This window comes from Lactuca saligna, chromosome 5 (genome assembly GCF_052625555.1).
Source record: "Lactuca saligna cultivar CGN05327 chromosome 5, ASM5262555v1, whole genome shotgun sequence".
NCBI lineage: Eukaryota > Viridiplantae > Streptophyta > Magnoliopsida > Asterales > Asteraceae > Lactuca > Lactuca saligna.
In genome coordinates this window covers 272226233-272238364 of record NC_136421.1, presented here as the reverse complement: position 1 = coordinate 272238364, position 12132 = coordinate 272226233, and the positions used below count along the sequence as shown (strand labels likewise).

Below are 12132 nucleotides of genomic sequence, written 5' to 3'. Positions count from 1 at the left end.
TGTTTGAATTTTTTATGTATATAATAATTTGATAATATTTAATTATATTGTTATATTTTAAACATGATAAAATTCTAAAATATATTTAAAAAATTTTATATTTTTTAATAATTTATAAACTAATAACGATATAATAAACGTCAAATTGACATACATACATATTTTATAGAAATTCAAATTGGTATACACAAATACAAGGCTAATATCATGATATTACATTATTATTTGTAACGATCCAAATTTTATAACATCTGATATAAAGGATTGTCAGGGTTATATCTAAAAAATTGCGGAATTCTATTAACTCATAAAAATAAAAATATTTTACAGTCCAAGCAATAATTATGGGTTTACAATAAAACAATACATGCAATTTGGAACAAGAGAATTCAACTAAGATATCAACCTAGTCTAAGTCCCTATGCTCTTGTTTTCTCTTCTGGTACCACAATTGTTCTTACATGAACCTGAAAAACATGAAACATCTCTACAACATCAAATAATAATGTCTGGTAAGTTATATTCTTTATATTTTCATGTTCTTTTACTCATTTCATCTTTCATACTCTAATATTTCTCGTTCTCTTTCATCTCGTGCTCTACGTTCTAAACTCTTCTTCTCATGGCAAAGATTGCCAATCTTTCTCGTCTCATCACATTTATCTCTTATCATGCCTTAACATTATACTCTCTCATTATCATACTCCACACTCTATTTTTTAATAGCACACACTGCTATTCTTCCCGCTCGTCTATCTCTTTTATCTCTCTTAGCATATTCTCAAGCTTATATCATGCTCTATGGTCCACAGGAGGTGGTATTGGTCGATGAGCGACGATGAGGTAATAAGGTAAGGGCGCATAGTAGTCTATGGTCTTTTTTATTAACAAAAGTCAAAAATTAAGTTTTTGATTGAGTAGGACACGCCACATTCAAAAGTCATAATTTACACACACACACACACACACACACACACATATATATATATATATATATACATTGGCGGGTTGACTCACGAACCCAAGCACCAAGCACATAACCCAAACCGACTCATGAAATATGTGGGTTGATGGGTTATAAATCTCAACTTAAACCCGTTTATTTTCGTATCAGGTTATGGGTTGAGTCGTTAATTGTCAATCCTAAGTTGGAATAGAATGTGCATTACAATTTACGTAATTTAGTTTATTTATTAAAAAAAAGCCGAATTAATTATTATATGATAGTTAAAAACTTCAACCTCTGAATGTAAATATACTATCATTCAAGTTCTTGGAAATTAAATCAGTGAAATGAGTGTTAAAGAATGTTAAAAGATGATTCAAGATGAAACCCTTAAAGGTAAAAGTTTAAGGAATATGATGTTTGATGTACATTTTGGCTCTAGCATTTCGGCTAAATTAAGAATTGGGCCTATTTGTGAGCTGACATAATCTAAGACTTGAGTTTATTTCAAGACTAGGATTCACCTAAAGTTTTTCCAAGTGAAACTTAAAGTACGCGACTTCTACCTATTTTCATCTCATATCGTCATCTCTTATAGTTATAGTTATATATATCAAGGTATACTGAATATGTATTCCAATTTCTGATTGTCGAAATCAATGTTACAGAGATGGCTTTATAGCCAGAATACAACAATTAACTAGGAGCTAAAACAGGAGATTGAATCGGTAAACTATTGACTAATTATTTACATATAAAATAAATACTATAAATTAAATGTAAATTATCCATGTGCCTTAATACGCCCCCCAAGATGGAGGATCCATCGGAGACTCCAATCTTGGATCTTAACCGAAGAAATGGACCGCGACTGAGTGGTTTTGTAAGGGCATCAGCAAGTTGATCGTTGGAGTGAACATGTAGAGCTTTTAATGTATTAGCTGTGACTTTTCTCGGACAAAATGGTAATCCAATGCGACATGTTTCATGCGTGAATGGTAAACTGGGTTGGCACAAAGATATGTGGCTCCTGTGTTATCACAAAATAAGGTGGGTGGTGTAGATGGAAAAATACCAAGATCTTGAAGTAGGTGCTGCACCCATGAAATTTCAGAAGCCACATTAGCCAATACTTTGTATTAGACCTCAGTTGAGGACCTTGAGACAGATTTTTGTCTTGACGATTTCCAAAAGATAATATTGGACCCCAAGTATAAGATATAAGCAGTAGTAGAACGACCTCCATGTAGTATACCTCCACAATCTGAATCCGAAAATGTTGTTAAATTCAAAGGAGACCCTCGTTTAAAATATAACACGTGATGAATTGTGCCCTTGAGATACTGTAGAACCCGTTTGAGAGCTTGCCAATGATTTTTAGTAGGAGAGTGCATGAATTGGGCCAACCGATTAATGGCAAAAGACACACCAGGTCGTGTAAAGGCAAGATATTGAAGAGAGCCTACCAATTTTCGGTATGGTGTTGGATCCACGCTTGGTGACCCATCCATGGGGTGGAGAACTTGGGAAGAGTTTAGAGGGGTAGCCACGTCTTTAGCACCATCCATGTGAAATTAGGTTCAAAGGTTTTGGATATGACGATGTTGAGAGAGGAAAAGACCATCAAACGTGGGAATAACTTCAATGCCAAGAAAGTGATGTAGAATCGGATAGACAAAGATTTGATGAAGGTGTCAATGAAGGAATTGTTGTTGCCAGTGAGGACTATGTCATCGACATAGACCATACAGAAACAAGAGATGTTTTAGTGGTTGTAGATAAACAGGGAAGCATCAGCTTGGGATTTTCGAAAGCCATAAGAAAGAAGGAATGCAGTGAGTTCTGTGTACCAAGCCCGTGGGGCTTGTTTTAGGCCATAGAGGGATTTGCGAAGTTTGCATACATGTTTAGGGTAGTATGGATGAATAAAACCAGGGGGTTGAGTCATGAAGAATTCTTCGTGAAGTGTACCATGTAAAAAGGCGTTGTTGACATCAAGTTGGCGAAGGGTCCAGTTATGAGAGAGTGCAAGAGAAAGGATAACATGAATGGTGACGTGCTTAGCAACTGGACTGAAAGTATCAAAATAGTCTTTGCCATGTTGTTGAAGAAAACCTTTTGCTACTAAACGAGCTTTGTATTTGGAGATTGTGCCATTTGGATTTCTTTTAACTCGAAAAACCCACTTACAACCGATAGGAGTGTGGCTGTCAGGAAGAACTAATTCCCAAGTTCCATTTTGCATAAGAGCATTGAATTCTTGATCCATTGCATGTCGCTACTTTGGATCTTTTAGGGCTTGATTATGTGTAGTCGGTTCAATTGTTGTGGGAATAGGATGAAGGGTGGTGTTGCTAACAAAGGATTCATTGAAATATCTAGAGTTTTTCTTTCGTGGTCGGGTGATATGGGAGGGTGAGTTGACTTGAGTGAGTATAGTATTTGATGGAGGTGAGGTTGGTGAATTTTGGGTTGGAGGAGAAGTAGGTGAGTGGGTGGATGTGGGTGATGTTAAGGAGATAGGAGTGGATGGGATGGTAACCGAGGGATTGGGGCTGGAGGTGGGAGATGGTGGCTGTGATAATGGTTGATGTGGCAGAGAGGGTGGTTCAGGAGGAACATAACCAGATTCTTGTGAGGGTTTTAATATAGTGGAGATGAGTGTATGAGGTGGTAAGTCGGTGTTGGGAGTGGTTGTTGTTGTAGGTACGGTGGCTGTGGAAGGAGGAGTAGAAGTGGCAGCAAACTGATCAGGTGTAGGTAAGGATAGATCGGAGGGAGAGAGAGATGGGAATTGATCATCGATGAACTGAACATGGTGTAAATGGTATAGGTGGTAATTTTATGGATCATAGCATTTGTAAGCAGATTTTGAAGTTGAGTAACCAAGGAATAGGCAAGGGGTAGGGCGTGGTTGTAGTTTGGAAGTGGTATAGGGACGCAACCAAGGGTAGCATAAGCAGCCAAATGGCTTGAGTTTGGTGTAATTTGGAGTTTGACCGAATAATCGATAAAATGGAGTGAGATTTTGGAGAGTGGGGGTAGGTAATCTGTTTATGAGGTATATGGCGGTTTCAAAGGCATGAGACCAAAATGTTAATGGAAGTTTGGCATAATGGAGAAGAGATAACCCGGTTTCAACGATGTGGCCATGACGCCTTTCCGCAATTCCATTTTGTTCAGGGGTGTGGGGGTGGGGTAGTGTAGTGAGAAATGCCATGTGTTTGAAGAAAGGAGGCAAGACCAATGTATTCACCTCCATTGTCACTGAATAAGGATATGATGGGTGTTTGAAGGAAATTTTCAACAAGTGTTTTGAATTGAGGAAAGATAGTGGCAACATCTGATTTCTTTTTCATGGGATAAAACCACACATATTTGGAGAAATAGTCAACAAAAATGACATAATAGCTGAATTTGTCAACTGAGGTTTGAACAAGGCCCATACATCTGTGTATAATAATTGTAAAGGTTTAGAGATAACAAAGGAGTTGGAGCCAAAAGGCAATTTATGACTTTTATTGATTGAACAAGATGAATAATGCATATTGGAAATTGCATAATTAAGACCTAACTTAGACAATAGACACTTAAACACTTTGGTGGATGGATGACCGAGGGTGTGATGCCAGTGACAGGAGGCTGTTTTGATGGTGAAGTGGAGTGCATCTTCAAAGTTCTCCCCCCGCATGAGAAGCGCCCCCGTGCGAAGATCCTTCACAAGAAAATAGTGGGGAAAAAATTCAACAGAAACCCAATTAGTTTTACATAACTTTGCAACAGAAATAAGATTCTTTTTCAGCTGTGGAACACATAATACATTAGGAAGATTAAGTGTTTTAGATGATGTGTGTATGTGTGTAGAGCCAGTGTGGGAAATGTTTAAAGCTTTACCATTCCCAATAACTATTTCATATGGGCCACCATAATCTGATACACTTTGGAGGTTGGATCGATCACCTGTAACATGATTGGATGCACCACTGTCAAACAACCAGGGTGGAGACACAGTAGAAGAGCCTGTCATGGTTACATTTGCTACTGGTGGAGCTTGCTGCAGATTAGTGAGAACCACATTGTTTTCTCGAAGAAATCGGGTCAGCTTTCGGCACTCAGAGGTCATATGACCTGATATGTTACATAATTGACAAAAAGTGTTGGATTTGGGCTGTCGAGTACTACCAGTATTGGAGGACCAGTTGGGGCGATTTGTGGTTCCACGTTGCTGCTGAGTAGAGGAGCGATTTTTGAAGCTGCCACGTTGGTAGTTGGAGTTGTTTGATCTTCCATGGGAACTATTAGATTGGCGAGCAGTGTAATCAACAGTGGTGACTACCGGAGTAGTAGAGATTGTGTGCTCTTTTAGGGCTCGCTCAAAGTCTTGTAATTTATCAAATAGTTCGGAATAAGAAAGTGGCTTTTCTCTGATTTTGATGGCAGCTACGATGGTGCCGTATTCAGTACCTAGTTGGGAGAGCATGTGAACCAGTAAGTCTTCCTCTGAAACAGGGCTCTGTGTGAGAGCTAGGTCATCAACAATTGACCTCATATCTTGAAGAAACTCAGCAATTGATCGATCCCCCTTTGGATTTTTAACAAGTTTCGATTTTAGGGATATAACCCTAGATCGAGAAGCGCTGGCAAAACTGGTAGTGAGGCGTTCCCATACTTCTTTGGATGTGGTAGCAGATGAGATTAAAGGCTGAATCGAGTCTGAACAACAACCAAGAATAGCACTGATGATAGTTTGATCTTGACGATACCAGATGAGATACTCTGGATTCGTTTTTGATGCGGAGCTGTCGTTGTCATTCAAGTGTTTGCTTGGAGGTGGCTGGTCACCAGTGATGAATGAATCGAGATCTAGTCCGATTAAAGTAGCTTCAACCTGTCGTCGCCAGACAGGAAAATTGTTGGCGGTGAGTTTGATTGGAAAGTGAGTAGCAACAGTGACTTGAATAATTGTTTTGGCCATCGTGTGTGTGCGACCGAGAGACAAGAAAAAAGGATGAGGCGGAAGTGTGGGATCAACTCGTGAGAGCAATTATGGGCTCTGATACCATATCAAGGTATACTGAATATGTATTCCAATTTCTGATTGTCGAAATCAATGTTACAGAGATGACTTTATAGCCAGAATACAACAATTAACTAGGAGCTAAAACAGGAGATTGAATCGGTAAACTATTGACTAGTTATTTACATATAAAATAAATACTATAAATTAAATATAATTTATCCATGTGCCTTAATAATGTAACCGTATGCTATAAAGGAAAAGTAAAGATGAATTATTGTGATAACCTTAGCCATATTGTTTATCAAAGAATAAGATATAGAGAGAATGAGAGGAAGAGATTAAATTGATCAAGTGAATTTTGAATTTGAGGCAAAGGGGGTTGATAGTAGTTAAGTTGCTTCGTCATTAAAGTCCACACGAGTTATAGAATCGTATGTCCGCTTAATTGAAAAATAAACATTGCAAAATGTAAAAAAAAAAAAAGCGAGTAAAGTGTTTGGATTGTTGAATATTGATTTATTATTTTGATCCATGAACTAAACATAAATATGATGTTATTGGGATATGGATTATTTGCTTCAAATACTGTTTTTGTAAACATATTGGATGGCAGAATGGGTATTATAAGAATCGAATTGGAAGTGATTATAAGATGTATTTTTTTTGCCCAAAAGTGTGTGAGTTGTGCATTTTACACGAGTTTTGTAATTTTTGTGTTAAAGTGAATCTTTATATATTGGGTTTTTGGTGACCAGTTGGTCGATACCAATGGGTTTCCATGGATTATATTTAAGAGACAAACGTAATGAAGAAACATTACCCAACAAATCATAAATCTTGTGCGTGTCAACTTTTTTAATGAGTATCAAATGTGTTGGATATGAATATAAAATTCTATGGTTTTAACATATAATATGTGGTTTTTATTAACAAACAACTTTTAAAGGTTTATGCTCATTAAAAACACATATTGTTAATGTGTCTGAAGATGTTGGAGATATTTGATTCGTTTGTCCATAAACTAGAAAGTAAAAAAGCAAGAGAATATAATGAAGTTGTCTTTGGTGATGTTATTGTTATGAAGTATGAAGGCAGTGAAAGCGTTTGCACTTTGCATCCCACATCGGATGGGTGAAGGAAGCAGCCAAGCGAAAGCTGTGTATAAAAGGAGAAGCCAAGGAGCGGAATAAGCATACCTTTCTCGGCCTTTTGGCTAAGATCAAGTGTAGTATCTGTTCTTATCAGTTTAATATCTGATATGTGGGCCATCGGCCCACTCGATATTAATCTTATTTTTTATGGGGGAAGGCCCATTACAGTAGCTTGCTGCTGGGGTTCTTCACGAGTCGCCTTGGTCTCACACTACTGCCGAGGCCTGGCTCACCCCTCCAATACCTAGTTTAATAATTTTTATGTGCATATACAAAGAAATTGGTGTATTGAACGTCTTTCAGTCAATATTTTTCATTACAGATACCTATTTTCATAATTGAATTGTTTTAATGTGATGTATAAGCCAGCGTTATGGGACTAAATATCCAAGGCAATAGTAAGTCACAAAATCCAATGATGAAGAAAAGAGTCTACATGATTTATAAAGTCTTCTTGGAATCGTTCACTCACTATTTTTCTTAATTAACAATTCCACCAACATATTCAACTTATGGTGATGTAAAACGAAACGATTTACTACAAACATGAAACGATTTTGCTGGGTTGATGATTACTTATTAATCCAATATTTTATGAATTTCTTTCTACCCCACCAGGATTGCATTGGGAAAGATGATTCATGTGATGAAGAGATGACAATGTGACCATGGACACCCAACGTTAATCATAGAGGTAGTTATTTCAACAATATATACTAAGGAACCACACCAAAGTGTTCGTTTGATGAAGTTTAAGGCAACTCAATAAGAAACTAGGAAAAAGTCCTTAGGAATTAGAGTGTTGATGACTTAGTATTGTTTAGTCGGTTGGATGTTAGCCTATTTAAGGTACTTTTTGGATGTTGAGTAAAACACTCTGCAATCTTTCTTCTTTCATCTACCCATCTTTTCTTTCTTTCTCTGAAACCGATGTGTTGTTTTCTTGTTCAAAAAAGAAGCTTTATCTTCTACCGCCCTTGGGAAATGTTGGCGCATAATCAACAACCCGACATGTTCATGGGAGCCCAGAAGAATACAACGTAATATGTGCGTATATAATAATATTACATAATATGATTTTTATCTTTTCTTTTGTTGCTTCAAGGTCTCGGCTGTATGCATTTTCAATTCTATCGTATCTTATCCAACAAACTAAATCATGTGTCATCTTTTCTAACGAGTATCAAATGTATTAGATATGATTATAAAAACACATTTTGTGAATGGTTTGAAGACGTTGGAGATATTTGATTAGCGTGTCCATTAATTATTTTTTATTTGTTAATTTACTTATTTTATTGAAACTGATAGGTACATGAGTAGAAGCAATTGTAATTGTCAACAAGAAAAGTTGTTTCTTTGTTGGCGTTGAGTGAATTTAAATAAAGTACAGAAGAAAAATAAGAAAAGTAACGTTATGATGGATAAACACATATATGCACTCAAACTTTTATTTGAATACAGAAAGTAAAGAAGTAAAAGAATGATGAAGTTGTTTTTGGGTGGTGTTATTGTTAATTTGTTATGAATGAAATATGAAGGTAGTGAAAGCGTTTGCACTTTGCATCCCACATCGGATGAGTGAAGTAAGCAGCCAAGAGAAAGCTGTGTATAAAATGAGAAACCAAGGAGCGGAATAAGCATACCTTTCTCGGCCTTTTGGCTAAGATCAAGTGTAGTATCTGTTCTTATCAGTTTAATATCTGATATGTGGGCCATCGGCCCACTCGATATTAATCTTATTTTTCATGGGGGAAAGCCCATTACAGTAGCTTGCTGCTGGGGTTCTTCACGAGTCGCTTTGGTCTTACACTACTGCCAAGGCCTGGCTCACCCCTCCAATGCTCAGTTTAATAAGTTTTCATTTGTCGATAATTTTTATAAATAGACTCGATGATTGGTGTCGTAGAATCTATCATGCTTTTCATTAGACGTATCAGCCAAGCGTTATGTGACTAAAGATCCATGCTCAATGACCAAATAACAAAATCCAACCCCCACTTGGGGGTTATAGGTAGCATTAACAAGCTCAATGACCAAGATTCTACATGATAGATTTATAAAGTCTTCATGACATCGTTCACTCACTACTTTTATTTTATTATTATTATTTTTTTTGTAATCAACAATTCCACCAACATTTTCAAATTATGGTAATGTAAAACGAAATGACTAGCTGCATAATTAAAATATTTTGTTGGTTCAACAAAACAATGAGATGATTTCTTCTTAATCCAGCTTTTTATGAATTTCTACCCCAACAGGAGATTCATGTTATGAAGAGATGACGATGTGATCATGGACACTCATCGTTAATTCTAGAAGTAGTTTCACAAGAACTATGAAATTATATGGATTCTTTTGGTGTTGCTAGATCTAATAATGACATCAACATTCTAGATCAATCGTTGATATTCAACGACATCTGCTAAGGAACTACACCTAAGTGTTCGTTTAAAGTGAATGGTTCATCATACAACTCAAGAAGGAACTTGGAAGTAGATGGAATGTGCCTTTGATGTCCTTAAAAACGTTGGCACATAATCGACAACCCGGCATGTTCTTGGGAGTCGAGAAGAATAACAAATATAATACGTGTGCATAATATTACATAATATGATTTTAGAAGACGAATAAACTAGACAATGTCTTCGACACCCGATGATAATTCTAGAAGTAGTGGCTTTACAAGATTTATGGATTTCACGTACATTTTTTGTGTTGTCGGATCCAACAATGGCATCAACATTCTAAATCAGTCACTAACTTTCAAGGACATCTATGAAGGATTACAGCTGAGTGTCCATTTGAATTGAATGAAGTATCATACAAGCACATGTTTCAAGGACATCTACGAAGGATTACAACTGAGTGTCCATTTGAATTGAATGAAGTATCATACAAGCACATGTATTTTCATGACTGTTCTATATTGGTGAAAGCATGAACATGACCAAATGATGAAAAAACAAATAAAATTTAAGGCAATTCACAAAGGAGTTGGGAAGGATGTGTAACGTGCCTTTGATGTTCTTAAGAAACGTTGGCACATAATGGATAACCCGATATGTTAATGGGAGCCAAGAAGAACAAGAGACATAATGCATACTTGTATCATGTTACGTAATACGATTAGACGAAATAAATATGATATGTTAATACGACGAAAACAAAGTTTTACAAGTATATAAATGAGTAGAAGTTGGTACTACACAATACATGGCAAATAGAATGGAAGTACAAAATCAAGATACACATCAGAATCTTTTGCTGATTTAGTTGAACACATTTACGGAACGTGGCTATTTTTTGCTAGTGATTAATCATCAGCACTCTACAAACATATTTTAGTTGAAGAGAGAAGTAACTAATCGATACATTGTTACATTCATCACATGAAGACAACATAGTCTAACCATGAACTTGTAATATTACTTTATGATAAGTCAAATGTAAAAAATCCCTTTTTTAATCACAAAGCATAACACCAGTTAGTTGTTATACAACTTCTAAATAATAAAATTTTTCAGAATAATAATATAATACAAAGGAGATAGAGTGTTGTTTGTACAAGGAGATCATAATGAGAAAAAAAATACAGAAAGGCACAACTTTCTTTTCTTTTCTTTAGCCCTTGCCAATGTCGGCTCCATACTAAGTTATCGGTATATCCATAGCAAACTCTTGTATGCTGCAATACCAAATTCATTATAAAGAAAAATATAGAAAAACACAACCTACTTTCATCACTATATGAAAAAAATAAATAAAGAAAGGCACAATTATCCTACATGACACACTAGTAGCTGATTTTAAGTAAATATTGGTGTTTTGATATTTGGAACCTAAGCATTACTCTTTAAAGATATGATATGACATACTTGGTATGGCCATTTCCATTTAAATTACTACATTCTATATTAACATTAACATGTTTTAATATATAAACAAGTAAGTTATTTTAAATGCCCTTAGTCAGTCATGTTATGTTAATAATGTGAACCGAGATTAGTGTGAATGTTGGCATATATTCATTGTTGATGAAAATGTATCTTGATGAGAGCACAAATTCTCATGCATTCATTGTTGGTGAATATTGGATTGACCTAGCCTTATGCATGGATCGACGCAATTGGTGAATCTCCAAAATGATTATGTCTATTTTATCTTAATGCGAGATGTATGTTGGCTTTAGAATGAGTGAATCATTATAGTTTGATGTAGTCGAACGTTGTTCTAATTAAGCCAATAAAAAATGCTATTACCCAACATAGTGTTAACCACATGATAAACGCACATAGTCAAGACAATATTTGTTTCTCTACATGTTGGGAATGTGATATCACCATACACTTAAATGAATCAAATAGACAACATTAACAAGTTCGTCAACTTAGTCTGATGATCTCATTCGAGTTCTAGATCGAGAAATCTATTATTGAACTAATATATAAATGACCATACCCATACAACATTGTCAAGTTGGTTAATATAGTTTGATGATCTCATGCCAGTTAGATCAAGAAACCTACTACTGAACTAATATGATAATAATTAGATGCATGTCTCTAGTGCAACTCATATCATATCATATCAAAACAAAGGGACATACAACTAGTCATGAAAAATTACAAGTTAATGTGAGTTTTGTAAAAAATTACAAATTAATGGAGTGTTTTTAGACCCTCTATATAGTTAGTTGGTTTTGTTTTGTGCACGAGTGAGTCTATTGAATTTATGGGGAAGATTTGAAACTAGAAATCGAGTTAAGTGAAAAATCCGATAATTCAAATTATAAGAACCACAATAGAGTAAGAACACGCACCAAGAAGAACATGTTCGGAAATTTTGATATATAAAATTACCGGAGAAGCTAACCTTGCAATTTCAATTTTGATGAGTACCACAAAATTGAATAGAAATTAGTACCAAGAATCGATTAAAGCCTATTACTTTATAAGTGAATGATTCACTGCTAATTTGCAAACGTATTTTGTTTGTAATTTCGATGTTGT

The 12132-nt window shown here is 35.6% G+C and overlaps 2 non-coding genes across 2 annotated transcripts; both read left to right on the top strand.

The window, feature by feature from the left end:
* The first annotated feature begins 7158 nt into the window (after nucleotides 1–7158).
* LOC144999397 (U2 spliceosomal RNA) lies at nucleotides 7159–7355 on the top strand. Its single transcript, XR_013660870.1, has one exon. It is a non-coding gene; the product is annotated as a U2 spliceosomal RNA (small nuclear RNA).
* Nucleotides 7356–8759: 1404 nt separating this feature from the next.
* LOC144999398 (U2 spliceosomal RNA) lies at nucleotides 8760–8956 on the top strand. Its single transcript, XR_013660871.1, has one exon. It is a non-coding gene; the product is annotated as a U2 spliceosomal RNA (small nuclear RNA).
* The last annotated feature ends 3176 nt before the right edge of the window (nucleotides 8957–12132 follow it).